The sequence below is a fragment of the Pseudophryne corroboree genome, chromosome 4, assembly GCF_028390025.1.
Source record: "Pseudophryne corroboree isolate aPseCor3 chromosome 4, aPseCor3.hap2, whole genome shotgun sequence".
NCBI lineage: Eukaryota > Metazoa > Chordata > Amphibia > Anura > Myobatrachidae > Pseudophryne > Pseudophryne corroboree.
Genome location: NC_086447.1, coordinates 671,663,873 through 671,687,185, shown reverse-complemented (window position 1 = coordinate 671,687,185; position 23,313 = coordinate 671,663,873). Strand labels below are relative to the sequence as shown.

Below are 23,313 nucleotides of genomic sequence, written 5' to 3'. Positions count from 1 at the left end.
AGGGGGAGGAGCCAGTGCACACCACCTGATCGGAAAAGCTTTACTTTTTGTGCCCTGTCTCCTGCGGAGCCGCTATTCCCCATGGTCCTTTCAGGAACCCCAGCATCCACTAGGACGATAGAGAAATGGATAATAAGAAGCATGCTTTCAAAGCATATAAATCTAATGGGCTGGAGGAGTGATTTCAGTACTACAAGGAATGCAATAAAAGATGCAAAAAAGCAATAAGAGCAGCTACAATTGAAAACGAAAAGCAAATCGCTATAGAGAGCAAAACCAATCCTAAAAAGTTTTTTAAATACATAAACTGTAAAAAGGTTAAAAAAGGAGAATGTAGGTCCAATAAAATATGAATTTGTAGTATTGATAAATGACAAAACAAAAGCTTAAATACTGAACAAATGTTTTTCTTCGGTGTTCACCAGAGAAGAACTGACGGTGGGAGAAGTGCATAAGGATAGTGACAGCAATGATTAGTGGCTAGATGCTTGTTTAAGTGAATAAATAGTCTGGGAGAGACTAAGCAAAATTAAGATTAATAAATCACCTGGCCCAGATGGACTTCACCTGAGGGATCTTATGGAGCTTAGGTCACAACTAGCAAGACAACTATACTTGATTTTCAATAGCTCAATTAGATCAGGGATGGTACCAATGGACTGGCGTATAACTGAGGTAGTGCCATTATTTAAAAAGGGCTCTAAAAATCATCTGGGTAACTACAGACCAGTAAGTTTGACATCTATAGTGGGGAAATTATTGGAGGGAATTTTAAGGTATAGCATAAAGGAATATCTGCATGCCGCTAAGTTTATTAGAAAGAACCAGCATGGGTTTGTGAGGGACAGATCATGTCAAACTAACTTAGTTAGCTTCTATGAGAAAGTGAATGACAATTTTGACCAGGGAAAAGAGGTGGATGTGGTATACTTAGATTTTGCAAAAGCCTTCGATACAGTGCCTCACAGGAGACTGATCAACAAATTAAAGGAGCTTGGCCTAGGAAAAACTATTTGTACATGGATAAGTAATTGGCTGAATATCAGGGTACAGCAAGTAGTGGTCAATGGGATATCCTCCAGCTGGGCACCAGCAGTCAGCAGAATACCACAAGGGTCCATACTCAGGCCACTACTGTTCAACATATTTATCAATGACCTGGAAATAGGCCTGGAAAGCACATTGTCAATTTTTGCAGATGAAACTAAACTGTGTAAGGTAATTAATTCAGAAATAGATGTGGAGTCTCTACCGAATGACTTATCTAAACTTGAAAACTGGACATCTTAATGGAAAATGGGATTCAATATAGAAAAATGCAAAGTTATGCACTTCAGGACTAAAAACCATCCTGCAACCTATATATTAAATGGGGAAAATCTAGGGATAACTGTACTGGAAAAAGATTTGGGCGTACTCATTGATAATAGGCTTAATAACCGTATACAATGTCAAAGTGCTGCAAAGAAGGCAAGTAAGGTGCTAGCGTGCATAAAACGTCGAATTAAGACAAGGGATGAGAGTGTAATCCTGCCGCTGTACAAATCATTGGTACGTCCGCACCTGGAATATTGTGTTCAATTTTGGGCACCACATTATAAAAAAGATATCTGTGAACTCAAAAGGGTTTATAGGCATGCTACTAAATTGATTAAAGAGCTAGAGGGACTGGAGTACGAGGAAAGGCTCGCTAGGTTGAATTTGTAAACACTAGAAAAGAGGCGTCTAAGAGGAGACATTATTAATATCTTAAAATATATATAATGGGAAATTACAAAAAGATATCAGAGGAATTGTTTATTAAAAAACTCTGTGTAAGACACGAGGTCACTCACTGAGGCTAGAGGAGAGAAAATTCCATACGCAACATAGGAAAGGGTTCTTCACAGTTAGGGCAATAAGGATCTGGAATTTCCTGCCAAAGGTGGTGGTAATGACGGACTCTATACAGGTTGAGTATCCCATATCCAAATATCCAAAATACGGAATATTCCGAAATACGGACTTTTTTGAGGGAGAGTGAGATAGTGAAACATTTGTTTTTTGATGGCTCAATGTACACAAACCTTGTTTAATACACAAAGTTATTAAAAATATTGTATTAAATGACCTTCAGGCTGTGTGTATAAGGTGTATAAGAAACATAAATGAATTGTGTGAATGTACACACACTTTGTTTAATGCACAAAGTTATAAAAAATATTGGCTAAAATGACCTTCAGGCTGTGTGTATAAGGTGTATATGAAACATAAATGCATTCTGTGCTTAGACTTGGGTCCCATCACCATGATATCTCATTATGGTATGCAATTATTCCAAAATACGGAAAAATCCCATATCCAAAATACCTTGGTCCCAAGCATTTTGGATAAGGGATACTCAACCTGTATATGCATTTAAAAACAGATTGGATAAATTTCTGACTGTAAAAGATATCCAAGGTTATAGCATTTAAAATATTGACATTGTTAATCTGGGAGAAACATGATTTATAGTTGAGAACTAAACATAAAACATTATTTCAATTGGGACATTATAATGATCTCGGCTTAATACAGATAACAGGTTGAACCCAATGTGCATTTTGGCTCTTTTCAACCTCATTAACTATGTTACTGTGTTACATGTACATTGTACAATCTCCAATGCCAGAGTGAAGTGGGCGCAGATGCACAGGGATTTATATAGAATCCAAAAAGCATGAGAATCCGACAGCGGGATGATAACGTATTTCCACGCTTTTGTATCCGAGGCTGGCTGGAAAAGCTTGGATCTCAATGTTTGGGTGGGTTCAGTTCTCGGAGAACTGAACCCGCTCATCTCTAATTAGTATGTACTGTATTTTTCTTGAAATAACTTTCAGGACTCAAATGGTTATTTACCTGTAGTTTGGTTGTCAGACAATCAACATTTTTTACAAATGTAGAATTTTTAAATTAGATATCTGAAAGATACCAAGAAAAGTGTAACCACTGCACTAGTATGATTCTATAAAAGATTTTTATATACAGGTATATATACAAAACTATCTCTGTATTAAACCGCTATATACAAGACTTTGCCAATTTAACGGCAATCTGTATTTCTTATAATATTGACTGCTCCATTACTGCAGGATCATTTAAAGAGGACAACACAGAATTATTATAAATAGGCATGAAATATATATTTTTTACATTCTTATATGCGTGTACAATAGAAACACTAGAACTTTACCCCATACGCTATACTATATAATCAAATACACGGCATGGCAAGAACTCAAAATGGTCCCTCTGCACCCTTGGATTCTCACCATGTGCTGATAACTTCTGGTCATAGTGATTGGGCACCTTGGCTGGTGGTTTCCCCACCCATTGGCTGCAGAGAATAGCGACCACTGGAGAAATGCAAAGCAAGTGGTGCACTGTCCTCCCATATATACCCAGCTGCTGCAGAATGGAGCAGCCACCAGGGAAATACAAGGCAAGCAGCGTCCTGTCCCTCTATGTATACCTGGTGGCTGCAGAGAGGAACAGCTTCAGGGTGAAGTATAAACCAAGCAGCTCACTGCCATCTGTGTATACCCGGTGGCTGTAGAAAGGAGCAGCCGCTAGGTACATATATGATGGGAATGTGCATGCAGTTTTGTGGTTAATCAGAGTACACACCAGTGGTTATAATCAGTGACTTAACCAGGCAGTGTGGTGTTTTGGCTCAAGTAATTTTCAGCAATACACACTGTTGCACTGCCTGGATGAGTGATGGAACAGAGCCTGTAGCAAAGCAGACATGTCGACAGCTCACCAGCTGGTGACTGACCTCTTGGTACAAGGTACAGTAGCAGTGCAGTGCAGTACACAAGCTTTCAATTGAAGCTTTCTCATAGTAACCTGTAAAATATGTGAAGTTAGACATTATATCAGACAGCTTTAGTTTGACCTTCTTCACTGGAACTTTAGCAAAGTCCATCTTTCTGACAACATAGGCCTCAGCAACAGTCTACTGATTCAATTTTTTAACTGTCTGATGCTTGATGTATTTTGTAGTTTGGACTCCTATTTCTTGAAAAGTCTCTTTCTATTCACACCAACCATTCTTTGACTTTGGCTTTTGAATCTCCTGAGGGTCACAATATGCAGTTTTTGTGAACTCCTCATCATATCTTCTAGGTGGCTTGCTGGTGTTTGATCTAGCAAATGAACTTTGTCATGGTTGAACTTTCATGCTGGTAGTCTTCTGGTTCAGATTTTTCCCCAGCTGCTGGCATATCCACTGAGTCATATTTGCTCTGCATGCCAAAGTCCAGCTTTTCTGCAACTTAAATGGTCTCTTTAAATACATTGTCCCTTGACTTGAGAAGCTTTCTTCTAAATGAATTCCACAATCCATAGCCTTTACTCTCATGACAATATCTGAGCATTATGAACTTTATTGATTTTGAATACAGCTTGCATCATCTTTATTTTGTTATATGGATACAAGCAGTAGTTCCAAATGATCTTAGATGCTTTACACTTGGCTTTCTTTTTGACCAGGCCTCAATTGGTGATAAGTTCTTTAGGGCAAATTTTGGAGACTACTGTGGATATGGCTTCCACCCAAAACTGTTTAATTAGGTATGCATCCTTTAGTACACACCTTACTTTCTCCACTAACTACGTTTTGCTCACAATTATAAGCAATGGTCAACTGACGTTCTAGTCCATATTTTTTCAAGAATTGTTCCAACTCTCTGTTGAGATACAGTGCGTCCTGTTTGGTTTACTACAAGTCTCTTGTAATCTGCAATTTTCTTTCCTACTTCAGCTTTCTCCTCTATGATGATTTTATGTGTAATTTCATAAGGTCATCAATAAATGTGACAAAGTTTTTGTATCCACTAACGGACTCCATTTCTATTGGTCCACACATGTCTGAATGTTTCAAGTGGTGCTATAGCTCTATTGGTTCACTTTGGAAATGGTTGATAACTCAAGTTTACTAAATATGCAGTTTTCAAACATGGGTTTCTCAGTGTTCCAACAATGGGAAATTACCAGCTTCTAGTGAGAACTGACAGTTCTCATCAGCAGCTAGTAATTTCCCATTGTTGGAACTCTTAAGGATTAACATGCTGTTCATTCATTTTATGTGTTTTTATTGATGTTTGTATAAAAAAATTGTGCTTCACTATATGCACATTTTTTTTCCTTTTTTCTGGGATCACTATATGAGAAAATGTATCATTGAGGATACCAGAAAGGATACAGTGATTTACCAGGTTACCATTATTTAATGCGCTCACTCGTGTGTACTGTCATAAATTTCTGTATCTTGCATGTTTAGTGATGAAGGGTTGGAAGTGACCTTATAGTGATGGAGCACATGGCAGAGCTGCTGTCTAGGTGCACCTGAGAATCTATCCACAACTTTGTTTGCAAGTGTTCCTTTTCTGTCTCACTCTCTTCAGCCCTGCACTCTGTCATTTCCTGTCCAAACCATATTGATATGAAACTTAACTTCTTCTTCTGTTCCAGTCAGGCTGCTCCTCACAAGCTACAGCTCCTTTCCCCTTCAGTGGCATGGCGTGACATCATGATAGATAACAAACCAAACAAATGTTATTATGTGGTGGTAGGAAGCAGTGGCTGGCCAGCAGTAATGGGTAGGAACGGGGGCCCATTGCACTTTCCGGAAATAGTAGGGTACGAGCAGTAAGTGCGGGGCCAAACCCCATCTCTGTCAGTCCCACCAGACCCCCCCATACAATATTATAGCATTATTATATCAAAGTGCATATCTTGTTCAAGTTACCAAACATTGTGATAGACACATACACCCACAGAAGTATGCAAATGCCTACAGTGTTTTATAAATAACAGCAGAAAAGGCATGTGCACTTCTAAGAAGTTCAATTGGCCGGATTTAAAAAAATTAGCTTAAAAACACACTGTCTTCAATAAATTATTCAAATATAAGAAAAGTTTAATGGAAATCAGATACAAAATGAAGTATACAGTAGATCCACCCCTTTAAAGGCACTTTAGTGGCTGTATGTGTTCTATGGCGTTAGTTACATCCTTATTGCATACTATTCAGATTTTAATCACACAAAATAAGAGGCACAAAACCTTTCACAGAAGATGAAAGACTTTATTAAAACTGGAAGTGAGAAGGTGCAGTACTAAATAATTTGCCATGAAGCTGGAAAGAACATGATGAATGTTGATAATTTAAATTGTCCTTCCAATGTAAGACTGAGTTTTATAGGCCACACTGTTTATTCCCAACTTGCTAAGACTGTGAGACTTGTTTTAATCAGTATGCATAAAAGAAAGTATCTGCCAGATTTAACAAGGAAAAAGAATGAGAATATGAGTGAGAGAAAAAATATGAATACTAGAAATGTGAGAAAAATAAATTAGTCTATTAAAAAGAAAAGTAATGTCGACATAACAAGGTAGAAAACATTATTTAAAAATACATAAATAATAGTATACATTACAGTAAATTATATTCACAAGTACTGATGTTGGGTTTATATTACAAAAAAACAAAAATGCTAGAATTACAGCATGCTAAACAATTCATCTGTTGTTGGTAAAGCACAATGATCAAGTACTGTATTTCCTATGTTCTGTACAGTATTGAACAAAAACCTGTGAAAATAACTAAGTCCCACTACCATACCTACTGTATGTGATATATATATATTAGGTGACATGGTTGCAGGTCAAGGATTATATTTAATAGGTGTTGAGTTTTTAAAGCCGCCATTCCGCGAGTTTAAAAATGACATTAATATTCATTGTATAACCATTACATTTAATATTATTGCCTTTTCAAATCTCAAGGAAAATCAGCTTCTTGGAAAACCTATCACTTAAAAAATAGAGCCTTGAGTGTTTTTTTACAGGCTTTGATCATCTCAGTTACTTTATCTGGTGATTTTGCTACATGCTAAAAGAAGTAATATTAAAGTGGGTGTCTGTTTTCCAGAAGTTTCTTGTCAAACTAATCTTATTGGGATAAAATATCCAATAGGGAATTAATACGACGGCCAGTAGGGGGGTTGCCAGTGGTTCAAGCAATTGGTAGGAATAAAGGATGCCGCCTTCCTTTCTACATGGCCTTATTTAGATGATGTTCCCCCCAATAGTCAGAATGAATATGCCCTAAGTCAGGAATTTGACTACTATACCTGTCCTTGGGTACGCTATATATTTGGAACTGCTCATAGTTTTAACTACACAGAGTGTGACTCATATAATGTTTTAGAGTCTCATCTCCCTCCACACAGCCTGGTATGATGAACAGTAGAGGCAAATCATGGAAAAGAAAAAATTTACCAGCGCTGGCTGATCAAGAGAATAGAGTAAATATGTATATATGAAAGGCTTGTTTAAAAAAAAAACATTAATTAATAACATATATTAGTGAAATATAGTAAAATAGTTATAAAATAATTAAAGGTAGCCACATAAATGCCTGTATGGAATGATTAGTTTCACTGATTAAAATTCCACAATGCTGGCTAGGATTCACTCAGAAAGGGTTAGTGTCACTGGCTAAGACCATCAATAATCAGTTGTTTGGCATAAATCTGATAGTTGCAATTATGAGGTACAGTATTTACCAGTGATCCAGATGAAGATAATGTCCACCTTGTTAGCAGCTGATGAACTTTTCCTTGGTAGGTGATGTGGATAGTCCAAAAAACGGTGGATACTGCAGTAGAAGTGTCCCAAATTTGCATATGAGTGACCAATAATCGCCAGTGATAGCGGTGGAGTCCAGACAGGTATGTGGAGATAGCTCACAATTGGTCTCCAAAATACATAGACAATAAATAGCATTAAAACGATTATGTAAACTGTAATTAAACATGTTTATTTATGTTATATATGTTATGTATATTACAGTTTACATAATAGTTTTAATGCTATTTATTGTCCATGTATTTTGGGGTCCAATTGTGACTCTCTAACTATATATTTTAATAGAATTTACGAACGGCTTGTTTTTTCAATTCATTATGATGCCTGTCAGGTGCAATGAATCATGCCACTTAAACCAGGTATAAAAAGGATTCTTACCAGCCACTCTTTACATGCTCCTGAGGAAGCTGGGTTAAGCATACCAGCAAAACACATTGCGCTATCTCGACATACCTGTCTGGACTCCACCACTATCACTGGCGATTATTGGTCACTCCTATGCAAATTTGGGACACTTCCACTGCAGTATCCGTCGTTTTTTGGACTATCCACATCACCTACCAAGGAAAAATATTTAAATCAAATAATTTTTACAGGGTTTGACCTGTGGGGTTTAGGGGTACACTCTTCTGTGCCGCATATTGTTATATAACTCCGTCCAAATAAAAGGGTTATCATTATCCAAATTATTTTTACAGGCTTTGTCATGTGTGTGTGGTTTAGGGATATGCTCTTCTGTGCCGCATATTGTTATATAACTCCGTCCAAATAAAAGGGTTATTATTATCCAAATTATTTTTACAGGCTTTGCCGTGTGTGTGGTTTAGGGGTACACTCTCCTATGCCATCAATATTGTGCATATATTACATCTGGGCAAATTTCAGCACGTCCCATGTTTTGCACATACAATTAATTTGGCGGTGCAGAATTTTTTGAGAAATGACAGGGGCATGCAGGAGATGCTGTCTGTGTCCCAAAAAATTGTGGGCCACTTTCGACATTCAGCCACTGCGTGCCACTCCTAGATGGGCCAGGTGCTTGTGCCGCACACTTGTGTCGCTTAGCTTAGTCATACAGCAACCTCGGTGCACCTCTTTTTCTTCTTTGCATCATGTGCTGTTTGGAGACTAGATTTTTTAAGTGCCATCCTGTCTGACACTGCAGTGCCCCTCCTAGATGGGCCAGGTGTTTGTGCCGCACACTTGTGTCGCTTAGCTTAGTCATACAGCTACCACATTGCACCTCTTTTTCTTTTTTGCATGATTTGCTGTTTGGGGCCTATTTTTTAAATCTGCCATCCTGTCTGCCACTGCAGTGCCACTCCGAGATGGGCCAGGTGTTTGTGCCGCCCACTTTGGTCGTTTAGCTTAGTCATCCAGCGACCTTGGTGCAACCTTTTGGCCTAGAAACAATATTGTGAGGTATGAGGTGTTCAGAATAGACTGGAAATGAGTGGAAATTAATGTTATTGAGGTTAATTATACCGTAGGATCAAAATTACCCCCAAGTTCTGTGATTTTAACTGTTTTTATGTTTGTTTTTTTTAATCATCCAGATCCAAAACCAAAACCCTGAAAGGGTGGTTTTGGCAAAACCAATCCAGATCCAAAACACAAGAGGGGATCCAGATCCAAAACCAAAACACGAAACACGAAAAGTGCCCGACGCACATCTTCTGATAAAAAATAAACAAGGTTTATTAAGTGAAAACAAAGCCTCACTGGCAAAGGCGTTAAATTGTTGCTATGTGGCCCCATGATTTAATGATGAGTACTGATTCTGTATGTACTTTCTTTTGCCCCCTTTAGTTTCAGGGGAATTATATACAGTAACTGTAAACCCTGAATGTCATTCTCAGGTTTCTGCTGGTCTCCAATGTCAATGGAAAATGTATATAAAGGTTACTACAAATTCTCCAGCAAAAACTCTGATTGCTTACTGCTTCAATAGTAATTGCAGATCAGAAAACATGGACGTTTTTGGCAAACACAAAGAGATAAAACACTAACATAACGTCAGAACTTATTGCATTGGCATTACATTTTAGCAAGATGGACAAATTACTTAGATAACACTAAGTATAACTGTCAAATGCTCCAGGCAGTATCATCCAAACATTTTCACTATGAGCACAGTTTCTTGTTGAATTTGTTTTAAAGATTCAAAATGGCAATATACATGAGTTTAACTATATCCAAAGCTGTATTTACAGATTAGGTTTTCTTTCTGCTGGAGAGATACAGTACAGTATGGAGTGCAGTAGGATATCTATTGTAGATGCTGGGTATGGACCGAACCATACCCTTACCTATGACAGTTGGGTTGAGTGACACAATGACTTAAAGCCAGAAGTCCCTAGAGCTCACTTTCAATGCCAGACAATCACAAGCTGCTACTCTAGCAAAAGCTTGCTTTTTTTTCCTGCTTTGGTCATTTTGAGGTGGTGAATGCTACTAAGCAGGTGACTCTGTACTGTACAGATAGTGTCACTTTTAATTTATTTGTGAATGAGACCTGGAGTGCCATTCCGTTTTCGGGATATATACATATGCTATAGTACAGGCACAGAGCTGGCTATCTGTAGTATTGTGAGTGTCAGACAACTTGGGACTTATATATGACCAGGTATAAAAAGCACTCAGAGACCCAAAGAATGAATAAGTTACAGCTGATGCAGCGTTTCAGAGTATAACCTCTTTTATGAAGACAAATATACTGTGTATAGGGCTTTGGTAAAGCAATGGTTCTTAATTTTACTATTTTGATAAAATCATGTGACTTATTTGTACTCTTCTAGTATATTGTACAGGGTTTTTAGGGCCCTTTTCCCATTATACTGTATTAAAGTTGTCACTCAAGGCAGAGTCGGATTAAGGCCCCGGGAGGCCTGGGGCACTAAAGAGCAGGGGGCTCCCTATGGACTAAAATAAAGGATGTGTATATATATGTGTATATATATATATATATATATATATATATATATATATATATATATATATATATATATATATATATATATATATCAAATTCCAAAGGATTGCACCAAACGGACTTCACAAGGAGAGACTGAATGACACCAGCATAGTGTAGCTTAGCTACACTGTGCTGGTGTCATTCAGTCTCTCCTTGTGAAGTCCGTTGGGTGCAATCCTTTGGAATTTGGTAGCTATGATCATGTATTGCACCATGGCAGATGCATTATAGGAAGGAGGGTACCGGTCTGTTTGATATATATATATATATATATATATATATATATATATATATATATATATATATATATATATATATATATATATTTAAATATATTATACATAGAAACGTATTTTGACCGGCACTCCACAAATAAAGAAAATAGCACCTGGGTGCCCTCTCAATGACCTGTGAGGGACTATGTACAGCAGAAGAAAATGGGTGGCACTCCTCAGGAATTTCCCAATAATGAAAACAGCGGACAGCTTGTATTAACTTCAACGTTTCAGGCACTCTTTATTGGCGCCTTTCGTCAGGACAATGAACCATTAACAGACACATACCTTTATAGTAGTCAGTGCAATATCCCCCTCCCGGCATCTCCCGCATTTACGGACCTAAACGTCATCACGTTACACCTTGCCCTACGAGCGGACGGGCTGGAGGGGTGGGACCGGCAACCATGGTGACTATGCACCAATCACTGCCTCTCTCCGTCTCCAGCAATCAATCTGCAAGCATGCACTGGTGTCCGTGTCTTAGCCAATCCGGTGCGGGTAGGCAGGATAGTATCCATAACAACCCGTGATACCAAAACAATAGCGCAAATACAAACATATTTCAAATGCCACGTTGCCTACCTATTGCAAGTATAGATTAACTGAATTCTGATCTATTAGACCTATACAGACTAGAGATGTGCGCCGGAATTTTTTCGGGTTTTGTGTTTTGGTTTTGGGTTCGGTTCCGTGGCCGTGTTTTGGGTTCGAACGCGTTTTTGCAAAACCTCACCGAATTTTTTTTGTCGGATTCGGGTGTGTTTTGGATTCGGGTGTTTTTTTCAAAAAACCCTAAAAAACAGCTTAAATCATAGAATTTGGGGGTCATTTTGATCCCAAAGTATTATTAACCTCAATAACCATAATTTCCACTCATTTTCAGTCTATTCTGAACACCTCACACCTCACAATATTATTTTTAGTCCTAAAATTTGCACCGAGGTCGCTGGATGACTAAGCTCAGCGACCCAAGTGGCCGACACAAACACCTGGCCCATCTAGGAGTGGCACTGCAGTGTCACGCAGGATGGCCCTTCCAAAAAACACTCCCCAAACAGCACATGATGCAAAGAAAAAAAAGAGGCGCAATGAGGTAACTGTGTGACTAAGCTCAGCGACCCAAGTGGCCGACACAAACACCTGGCCCATCTAGGAGTGGCACTGCAGTGTCACGCAGGATGGCCCTTCCAAAAACACTCCCCAAACAGCACATGACGCAAAGAAAAAAAAGAGGCGCAATGAGGTAGCTGTGTGAGTAAGCTAAGCGACCCTAGTGGCCGACACAAACACCTGGCCCATCTAGGAGTGGCACTGCAGTGTCAGGCCGGATGGCCCTTCCAAAAAATACTCCACAAACAGCACATGACGCAAAGAAGAAAAAAAAGAGGCGCAATGAGGTAGCTGTGTGACTAAGATAAGTGACCCTAGTGGCCGACACAAACACCTGGCCCATCTAGGAGTGGCACTGCAGTGTCACGCAGGATGGCCCTTCCAAAAAATACTCTCCAAACAGCACATGACGCAAAGAAGAAAAAAAAGAGGCGCAATGAGGTAGCTGTGTGACTAAGATAAGCGACCCTAGTGGCCGACACAAACACCTGGCCCATCTATATATATATAACTTTCTGTATATATATATATATATATATATATATAATGACGGACCTGCTGGACACTGTCAGCAGACTCCTAAACTACTAGTATGAAGAAGATAGAAAAAAAAAACCCACCACAGGTAGGTATACAATTATGGACGAGAACTGACGACACAGAGGTAGCTACAGCCGTGGACTACCGTACTGCGTCTGCTAGTATAGAGATGATAATGATATAAAAAATATATATATATCACTACTGCAGGTATATATAATATAATGACGGACCTGCTGGACACTGTCAGCAGACTCCTAAACTACTAGTATGAAGAAGATAGAAAAAAAAACCCCACCACAGGAAGGTATACAATTATGGACGAGCACTGACGACACAGAGGTAGCTACAGCCGTGGACTACCGTACTGCGTCTGCTAGTATAGAGATGATAATGATATAAAAAATATATATATATCACTACTGCAGGTATATATAATATAATGACGGACCTGCTGGACACTGTCAGCAGACTCCTAAACTACTAGTATGAAGAAGATAGAAAAAAAAAAACCACCACAGGTAGGTATACAATTATGGACGAGCACTGACGACACAGAGGTAGCTACAGCCGTGGACTACCGTACTGCGTCTGCTAGTATAGAGATGATAATGATATAAAAAATATATATATATATCACTACTGCAGGTATATATAATATAATGACGGACCTGCTGGACACTGTCAGCAGACTCCTAAACTACTAGTATGAAGAAGATAGAAAAAAAAAAAACCACCACAGGTAGGTATACAATTATGGACGAGCACTGACGACACAGAGGTAGCTACAGCCGTGGACTACCGTACTGCGTCTGCTAGTATAGAGATAATGATATAAAAAATATATATATATCACTACTGCAGGTATATATAATATAATGACGGACCTGCTGGACACTGTCAGCAGACTCCTAAACTACTAGTATGAAGAAGATAGAAAAAAAAAACCCACCACAGGTAGGTTTACAATTATGGACAAGCACTGACGACACAGAGGTAGCTACAGCCGTGGACTACCGTACTGCGTCTGCTAGTATAGAGATGATAATGATATAAAAAATATATATATATCACTACTGCAGGTATATATAATATAATGACGGACCTGCTGGACACTGTCAGCAGACTCCTAAACTACTAGTATGAAGAAGATAGAAAAAAAAAAACCCACCACAGGTAGGTATACAATTATGGACGAGCACTGACGACACAGAGGTAGCTACAGCCGTGGACTACCGTACTGCGTCTGCTAGTATAGAGATAATGATATAAAAAATATATATATATCACTACTGCAGGTATATATAATATAATGACGGACCTGCTGGACACTGTCAGCAGACTCCTAAACTACTAGTATGAAGAAGATAGAAAAAAAAAACCCACCACAGGTAGGTTTACAATTATGGACAAGCACTGACGACACAGAGGTAGCTTCAGCCGTGGACTACCGTACTGCGTCTGCTAGTATAGAGATGATAATGATATAAAAAATATATATATATCACTACTGCAGGTATATATAATATAATGACGGACCTGCTGGACACTGTCAGCAGACTCCTAAACTACTAGTATGAAGAAGATAGAAAAAAAAACCCCACCACAGGAAGGTATACAATTATGGACGAGCACTGACGACACAGAGGTAGCTACAGCCGTGGACTACCGTACTGCGTCTGCTAGTATAGAGATGATAAAGATGATAGAGATGAACAAAAAAAAATATAACACTACTGCAGGTAAATATTTATATAATATAATGAATGACGGACCTGCTGGACACTGTCAGCAGAATGCGTTTATAGAATAAAAATAAAAAACACCACAGGAGTGTTTAACTTTTTCAGGCAGACAATATACTGGTGGTCACTGGTCAGTCACACTGGCAGCAAAAGTGTGCACTGTACTCCTGCTATAACTGCACCCCAGTCTCCCCCACAATTCAGCTGTGTGAGCAGTGAGCACTCAGCACAGTCAGATATACATAGATGATATTATCATGCAGCACACTGAGGCTGAGCACAGATATGGTATGTGACTGTGTATCGTTTTTTTTCAGGCAGAGAACGGATTATATTAAATAATAAATAAAACTGGTGGTGGTCACTAGTAACTATCAGCAAAACTCTGCACTCTGAGTACTCCTAATGCTCCCCAAAATTACTAAGTTAGTAGTAAATCAACTCAAGTGTCTCTATCTATTCTAACGGAGAGGACGCCAGCAACGTCCTCTCCCTATCAATCTCAATGCACGTGTGAAAATGGCGGCGACGCGCGGCTCCTTATATAGAATCCGAGTCTCGCGATAGAATACGAGCCTCGCGAGAATCCGACAGCGGGATGATGACGTTCGGGCGCGCTCGGGTTACCCGAGCAAGGCGGGAAGATCCGAGTCTGCCTCGGACCCGTGTAAAAAGGCTGAAGTTCGGGGGGGTTCGGATTCCGAGGAACCGAACCCGCTCATCTCTAATACAGACTACCTTTAAGCATAGTGTAGAGTCAATCCTTACCACTTTTAAGCACTTTTTGACAATAGCAGACGTACTATAAATCTGCATATAGATAAAATCTTTACCATATAGATAAACAACCAGTTCGACTACCAAATCTGAAACCTGATGTCTATATATTACAAATTACCTGATATACGTAATCAATCGCTTTCCCTTCGCTTTTTCTGGGAAAAAGATCAAGATTAGACATGTTCTTACATGTACGACGAAATATGTTATCTATGTCATCAAGTGTCCTTGTGGACTAGCATACATCGGGAAAACGACGTGTTCATTTAGAGAGAGACCAGCTCAACATAGGTCGGCCGTCAGACATGCACATGAAGGGAAAGCGATTGATCAGCCTGTGGCGAGACATTTTAAGGAAGCGGGCCACTCGATGGCGACATTGCGTTATAAACTGGTGGACCATGTTCCACCCCTGAGTAGAGGTGGCGATAGAAACAAGAAATTAATTCAGCTCGAATCCAAATGGATTTTTGATATGAACACTGTTTCCCCAGCTGGGTTGAATGAAAATGTTTCTTTAACTTGCTTTCTGTAGTTTGCCAAAAGATGGTATGAGTGTATAGTGGTTGGTTAATCAAAACTTAGCATTATGTAAATTGCATTAGATGTAGGTTTCTGGCTTTGTGCAATATTTTTATCAGATTGTTACGTATATCTGGTAATTTGTAATATATAGACATCAGGTTTCAGATTTGGTAGTCGAACTGGTTGTTTATCTATATGGTACAGATTTTATCTATATGCCGATTTATAATACGTCTGCTACTGTCAAAAAGTGCTTAAAAGTGGTAAGGATTGACTCTACACTATGCTTAAAGGAAGTCTGCATAGGTCTAATAGATCAGCATTCAGTTAATCTATACTTGCATTAGGTAGGTAACGTGGCATTTGATATATGTTTGTATGTGCGCTATTGTTTTGGTATCACGGGTTGTTAAGGATACTATCCCGCCTACCCGCACTGGATTGGCTAAGACACGGACACCAGTGCATGCTTGCAGTGATTGGTGCATAGTCACCATGGTTGCCGGTCCCGCCCCTCCAGCCCGTCCGCTCGTAGGGCAAGGTGTAACGTGATGACGTTTAGGTCCGGAAATGCGGGAGATGCCGGGAGGGGGATATTGCACTGACTACTATAAAGGTATGTGTCTGTTAATGGTTCTTTGTCCTGACGAAAGGCGCCAATAAAGAGCGCCTGAAACGTTGAAGTTAATACAAGCTGTCTGCTGTTTTCATTATTGGGAAATTCCTGAGGAGTGCCACCCGTTTTCTTCTGCTGTATATACATATATATATATTTAACAGATACAAAGATGAGCGGCACTCACAGATTCGGTGGGGATGTATGTGAAATATATATATATATATATATTTAACAATGTTTTCCACGAAGTGGAAGGTGCACTCACGCGAATATATAAATCAGTCCAAATATAAAAGCATAAGCTTTATTGTGATCAATAGATAGCCTCAATGTCGACGTTTCGGTTTAGTTGCGAACCTTTCTGAAGACCGGCAATACATGATCATAGTATCAACATCAAATTTTCATAGGCTTGAAAAAATGTATAACAAGAACAAAAAAATGCATATTAGGAGACTCAGTCTCCCAGGCCTTATAAAACTCAAATCATACCATACCATTTATGTGTGAGACATATGCATGCTCGTATCCACATCCCACCACCTACGTCAGTGGTGAAAAACTGTAAAACCAACATGGTGACACACCATCTCCACCTGCGGTAATCAATTCGCCTCCATGGGGCCTGACTCACCTAAGGTAGACATGACCACAATAAGAAGAAGGTAAAATAAGCTGATGTGTGCTCCAAACCAATCTCATACTTAGAAGGTATACATATATGTCTAGAACAATGGAGACCATATAGTCAACCTAATGACCGAGAATGGTATAATGTGGGGTCAAATCACCTTATAGTGCTCACATATCACATACCTCTAAGTCCAGCTGCGATTACCGAGATGCAGCAACAGGGTATAAACCGATGCGTACACTAAATAATCAATGCAAAAACATGGTAAACATCTGCTTCAAATGGATAAACCATACCCCTTAAGGGTATTACTTACTGTGCTATAGAGGATCTGTGGCGTCCCTGTGCTGCATACCTGTTGCTAGCAGTGTTGCCAACTCTGAAATGAAAAACAAGCAACCGATGACTGAAAAATAAGCCCAAAACAAGCCCAAACCAATCCTAAAAAGCCCAAAAAAAAGCCCAACTCAAGTTTTTTTTTTTTTATATAAAAACAAACATTATTGTTTGTCTTATTAAAATACATATAATTATTTATATAATCTGCCTTTAAGGTCTTTACAATGATACTTATCAGCACAAAACTGGCTTTTAAAGAATACTGGAATTTTTATAAATATTATAGTTAGAGTTGTGAATTTAAGATACTATACTTTCATGTTTCCTCTAAAGAAAAATCTCAAGTGAAAATTGCCAACTGTATATACTGTATCTGTGGTCATTTGTATTCACTGTGAAATATTTATTCGATGGAAAGATAAAACAAATAATCTTACAACATCCAACTTTGTACTTCTATTAAATAAATAAAGAGGCCAAATCAAGGTAACAAAAACAAAAGATTATTAAGACAATTCAAAATAATAAATGCATATATAAATATTAAATAGTAACTCAATTCAATAAATAACAAAGGAATTACTGAGAGGTAAAGTGCATTGCAGATGGCACACTGTGAGGTAAAGTGCATGGCACACTGTGTGAAGCAAAGTGCATTGCAGATGGCATACTATGTGAGGTAAAGTGCATGGCACACTGTGTGAAGTATAGTGCATTGCAGATAGCACACTGGGGGTCATTCCGAGTTGTTCGCTCGTTGCCGATTTTCGCAACGGAGCGATTAAGGCAAAAATGCGCATGCGCATGGTACGCAGTGCGCATGCGCTAAGTAATTTAGCACAAAACTTAGTAGATTTACTCACGTCCGAACGAAGAATTTTCATCGTTGAAGTGATCGGAGTGTGATTGACAGGAAGTGGGTGTTTCTGGGCGGAAATTTACAGTTTTCTGGGAGTGTGCGGAAAAACGCAGGCGTGCCAGGATAAAACGCAGGAGTGTCTGGAGAAACGGGGGAGTGGCTGGCCGAACGCAGGGCGTGTTTGTGACTTCAAACCAGGAACGAAACGGGCTGAGCTATTCGCAGTGTAGGAGTAAGTCTCGAGCTACTCAGAAACTGCTAAGAATTATTTATTCGCAATTCTGCTAATCTTTCATTCGCAATTCTGCTAAGCGAAGATACACTCCCAGAGGGCGGCGGCCTAGCGTGTGCAATGCTGCTAAAAGCAGCTAGCGAGCGAACAACTCGGAATGACCCCCACTGTGTGAGGTAAAGTGCATGGCACACTGTGTGAAGTAAAGTGCATTGCAGATGGCATACTGTGAGGTAAAGTACATAGCACACTGAATTACAAAGGTTTTATGTAAAATGGATATAAGCAAATTCATCTGAGCTGTCTCTATTGTCTATAGAAGCTTCCATGTTATACATTCCTGAGTTGAAGCGCTGAAGCATATTGGTAGTTGGTTTAAAATCCTTGCAACAAATACCCAAGCGTCTTAAACCATATCTGACATAAAGAATACCACATAAAGTGGTCCTGAATTGCTTCACTGTTGTGTGTCTGGTCAGTGTCTTTGTTGTTGTCATTGTTAAAAACAAATTAGCCCTACTGAATACACACAACCGGCAGTCGGCAACAATAGACATAATGAATGACTCATTATCATTTCTTTAAGACTCTATTCATCCACAACGTCTCACCTACAGTATGTCTGTGTGAGGATCTGTGTTATATGGATGAATGACTAATTATCTCTAAAAGTCGGTGTCAGTGATACCTAAAAACAAAAGAAGCCCAAAAACAAGCAGCATAAAAAAATATAAGCCCAAAAACAAGCAACAAGCAACCACCCAAAAAAATAAGCAACCAGAAGAAAAAACAAGCCCAATTCCGCTTGTTATAAGCTGAATTGGCAACTATGGTTGCTAGCCACAGGGTCTCTATTTAAAGCTCCCGGACCGGAAATAGCCGGAAATCCTGGGAGCACCCAAAAAAATTGTGTATTCTAAACCTTTGTACATAAATAGATGTAATGGCCAATGTACCAACTCAGCCTCTAATCGAACACAATGGGGTCGATTAGCCCACCGAAGATACTCCCCCCGCATATAGCGGTGTAGGAGCTAGCGCCGCTGCCGCCGGTCCAGAGCCGCATGCGTTCCACCAGACCGGAAGTCATGCGTTCCACCGGACCGGAAGTCACAGGCACGCGGACGAGGACCTAGTAGTTAGTAGGGAATACGACAGGGTATCTTGAACTCACACATAATGTACCTTTGGGTCACCAAACCATAGGTACCTATCAAAGCCACCTCCATAAGAACAAATGGGGTCCCTAATAACACAGTAACCGTGTGGAGGAGCTGTGCGTTCCATTAGGCCAAAAAAGGGGCGGGGTATGCATTCCACAAGCAGAGAAAGCCTCTCAAGGTGAGGCAATGTGTGGTGGGTGATGTCGCCACAGTAACATAAATACTTATATACTATTAGTGATGCTTAGGGTGAGAGGGGTTGTATTAGTCAAAATATTGATGTGGATATCTGGAAAGCACGCTGTTATATGTATTCAACAAGGCTCTGGAGTACATATATCTGAATAAATGCATGTCCTCATGGACAACTAACGTGAATACTACTCATATATTATCCATGTTATTCACGGATATAGGGTGTTTAGGCCTGGGAGATAGCTCACCTGTGTATCAGTCACGAACAAATATGGGCTACATAATGATAAACCTGTATAGAGACACATGTTCTTTTAATCCATGTGCCTCCAGTACAGACCTATCAGACAATGTTACAAAATAAATAAAATACAAAACATTAAACAAATAATAGTGCACAAAAAATAAAAAACAAAACATAATCATCAAGGATATAATTGACAAAAGATGCCAAACAAGTATATGGTAATCCACACCAGATCTGTGATCTGATAAACCAGTGGCAAGACATTTCGTAGCAGCTAAGCATCAAGTCGCTAGTTTAAAGTGCAAATTAATTGACTGGATACCCCCGGGGGACCGGTCACTTTTGTTAAAAAGACGAGAAAGTTACTGGATATACCGGATGGATACGGTGGCACCAAGAGGGCTCAACAAGTCTAACCCATTCAATGTTTTTCTCTAATCTTGAAAAAGGGTTATCCCACCCATTTTTGGGTGTTGGCAAGTCACCAGATCACAGATTTGGTGTGGTTTACCATATACTTGTTTGGCATCTTTTGTCAATTATATCCTTGATGATTATGTTTTGTTTTTTATTTTTTGTGCACTATTATTTGTTTAATGTTTTGTATTTTATTTATTTTGTAACATTGTCTGATAGGTCTGTACTGGAGGCACATGGATTAAAAGAACATGTGTCTCTATACAGGTTTATCATTATGTAGCCCATATTTGTTCATGACTGATACGCAGGTGAGCTATCTCCCAGGCCTAGACACCCTATATCCATGAATAACACGGATAATATATGAGTAGTATTCACGTTAGTTGTCCTTGAGGACATGCATTTATTCAGATATATGAACTCCAGAGCCTTGTTGAATACATATAACAGCGTGCTTTCCAGATATCCACATCAATATTTTGACTAATACGACCCCTCTCACCCTAAACATTACTAATAGTATATAAGTATTTATGTTACTGTGGCGACATCACCCACCACACATTGCCTCACCTTGAGAGGCTTTCCCTGCTTGTGAAATGCATACCCCGCCTCTTTTTTTGGCCTAATGGAACGCACAGCTCCTCCACACGGTTACTGTATTATTAGGGACCCCATTTGTTCTTATGGAGGTGGCTTTGATAGGTACCTATGGTTTGGTGACCCATAGGTACATTATGTGTGAGTTCAAGATACCCTGTCGTATTCCCTACTAACTACTAGGTCCTCGTCCGCGCGCCTGTGACTTCCGGTCCGGTGGAACGCATGACTTCTGGTCTGGTGGAACGCATGCGGCTCTGGACCGGCAGCAGCGGCGCTAGCTCCTTCACCGCTATATGCGGGGGGAGTATCTTCGGTGGGCTAATCGACCCCATTGTGTTCGATTAGAGGCTGAGTTGGTACATTGGCCATTACATCTATTTATGTACAAAGGTTTAGAATACACTATTTTTTTGGGTGCTCCCAGGATTTCCGGCTATTTCCGGTCCGGGAGCTTTAAATAGAGACCCTGTGGCTGGCAACAGGTATGCAGCACAGGGACGCCACAGATCCTCTATAGCACAGTAAGTAATACCCTTAAGGGGCATGGTTTATCCATTTGAAGCAGATGTTTACCATGTTTTTGCATTGATTATTTAGTGTATGCATCGGTTTATACCCTGTTGCTGCATCTGGGTAATCGCAGCTGGACTTAGAGGTATGTGATGTGTGAGCACTATAAAGTGATTTGACCCCACATTATACCATTCTCAGTCATTAAGTTAATTCTATTGTCTCCATTGTTCTAGACATATATGTATACCTTCTAAGTATGAGATTGGTTTGGAACACACATCAACTTATTTTACCTTCTTCTTATTGTGGTCATGTCTACCTTAGGTGAGTCAGGCCCCATGGAGGCGAATTGATTACCGCAGGTGGAGGTGGTGTGTCACCATGTTGGTTTTACAGTTTTTCACCACTGACGTAGGTGGTGATGGGCTAGGATGTGGATACTAGCATGCATATGTCTCACACATAGATGGCATGGTATGATTTGAGTGTTATAAGGCCTGGGAGACTGAGTCTCCTAATATGCATTTTTTTGTTCTTGTTATACAGTTTTTCAAGCCTATGAAAATTTGATGTTGATACTATGATCATGTATTGCTGGTCTTCAGAAAGGTTCGCAACTGAACCGAAACGTCGACATTGAGGCTATCTATTGATCACAATAAAGCTTATGCTTTTATATTTGGACTGGTTTATATATTCGCGTGAGTGCACCTTCCACTTCGTGGAGAACATTGTTATTTCCTGTCGACTGTCATTGTTATTAGGAGCACCCGCCACGTGTGAACCAATGAGATGAAGGTGCAGGATCTACTTGTATGTATGTATGTATGTATGTATATATATATATATATATATATATATATATGACAAATACTATTTGGTGATGTCAATTTAAGTCCCTTGGTAACATGTATCTTTGGATCATACACACACACACACACACACACACACATTTGGTTAACACACACAAACACAAGAGTACTGTACATTGCAACACATACACACACACACACACACACACACCTTCCTCCCTCCTCCCCCTAAAGTAGTTACCCCTCACCTCCAAGTCTGAAGTCGCTGCAGAATGCTGGCAAGACCACAGGAGCCAGACACAAAAGGATAAGACGAATCCCGGTAAAGTTGGAGGAGTGGCCTAATCTGGACCATTTGACCACGCCCCCTTTACAATTGCAACTTACAAAAAAAACCTCTACCTTGCAGCAGGCACCATCTGAGCCCGCCGGGTATAGGTGGCACAGGACGGGTCCAACAGGAGAGTCTCTTGCTATGGTGCCGCTGCATTCTGTGAGGCTACTGCTTCTCTGCATGTGATGGTCTCCGATGGCAGCTATACAGTAGATCGGTGACCATAGCGCTGGGTGCTCAGCTGTGCATGGGCGGATATATGCTGAGGGACCCTTAGCAGCTAACTTCATTTAAAAAAAACATGCATTCAAACTGCCTGTAGGGGACAGCAGGGATGGGGGCCCCTAAGACAGCGGGGCCCAGGGTAATGTACCCCCTGGGCCCCCCCCTTAATACGGCTCTGACTCCAGGCGGAATCAGGAAAGGTCTAGTACTTTTCAGCTCTAGGCTCACAGACATTTGGGAGGGCGGCATGCTACTCTTTTTTAGAGCTGTTCTGAGTGGTCTGGGGTGATTTTCATGATTTCAGGGAGATCCCTTTTGTAGCTTTTGCCCATTGTACTGTATGTAACACTGGAGTTTGTCAAGGACGGGGGGTCATGCTAACCTTAATTTTTACTTCTTGAAGCAACAAAACTATGAAATCAGGATAAAAATTAATGTTTTGAATATCAAAAGATGCGAACAGTTGTAATCTGTCAGGAACATTCT

General features: G+C 39.8%; 1 long non-coding RNA gene across 3 annotated transcripts in view; it reads right to left on the bottom strand.

Annotated features, from left to right (window-relative positions):
• LOC134911689 (uncharacterized) overlaps window positions 1-19,369 on the bottom strand; it is a 35,728-nt gene extending 16,359 nt beyond the window's left edge. Inside the window, exons 1-5 of one of the 3 annotated variants that reach the window (XR_010176766.1) lie at window positions 18,927-19,151; window positions 17,202-17,264; window positions 17,068-17,125; window positions 16,749-16,885; window positions 6,095-6,303 (exon numbers count right to left, since the gene is read on the bottom strand). This is a non-coding gene — a long non-coding RNA (uncharacterized LOC134911689). Of the gene's footprint in view, window positions 1-6,094; window positions 6,304-16,628; window positions 16,886-17,067; window positions 17,126-17,201; window positions 17,265-18,926; window positions 19,152-19,271 lie in introns of those variants that run through there. The other 2 variants (XR_010176767.1, XR_010176768.1) reach the window with 2 other exon arrangements.
• Between the last annotated feature and the right edge of the window lie 3,944 nt (window positions 19,370-23,313).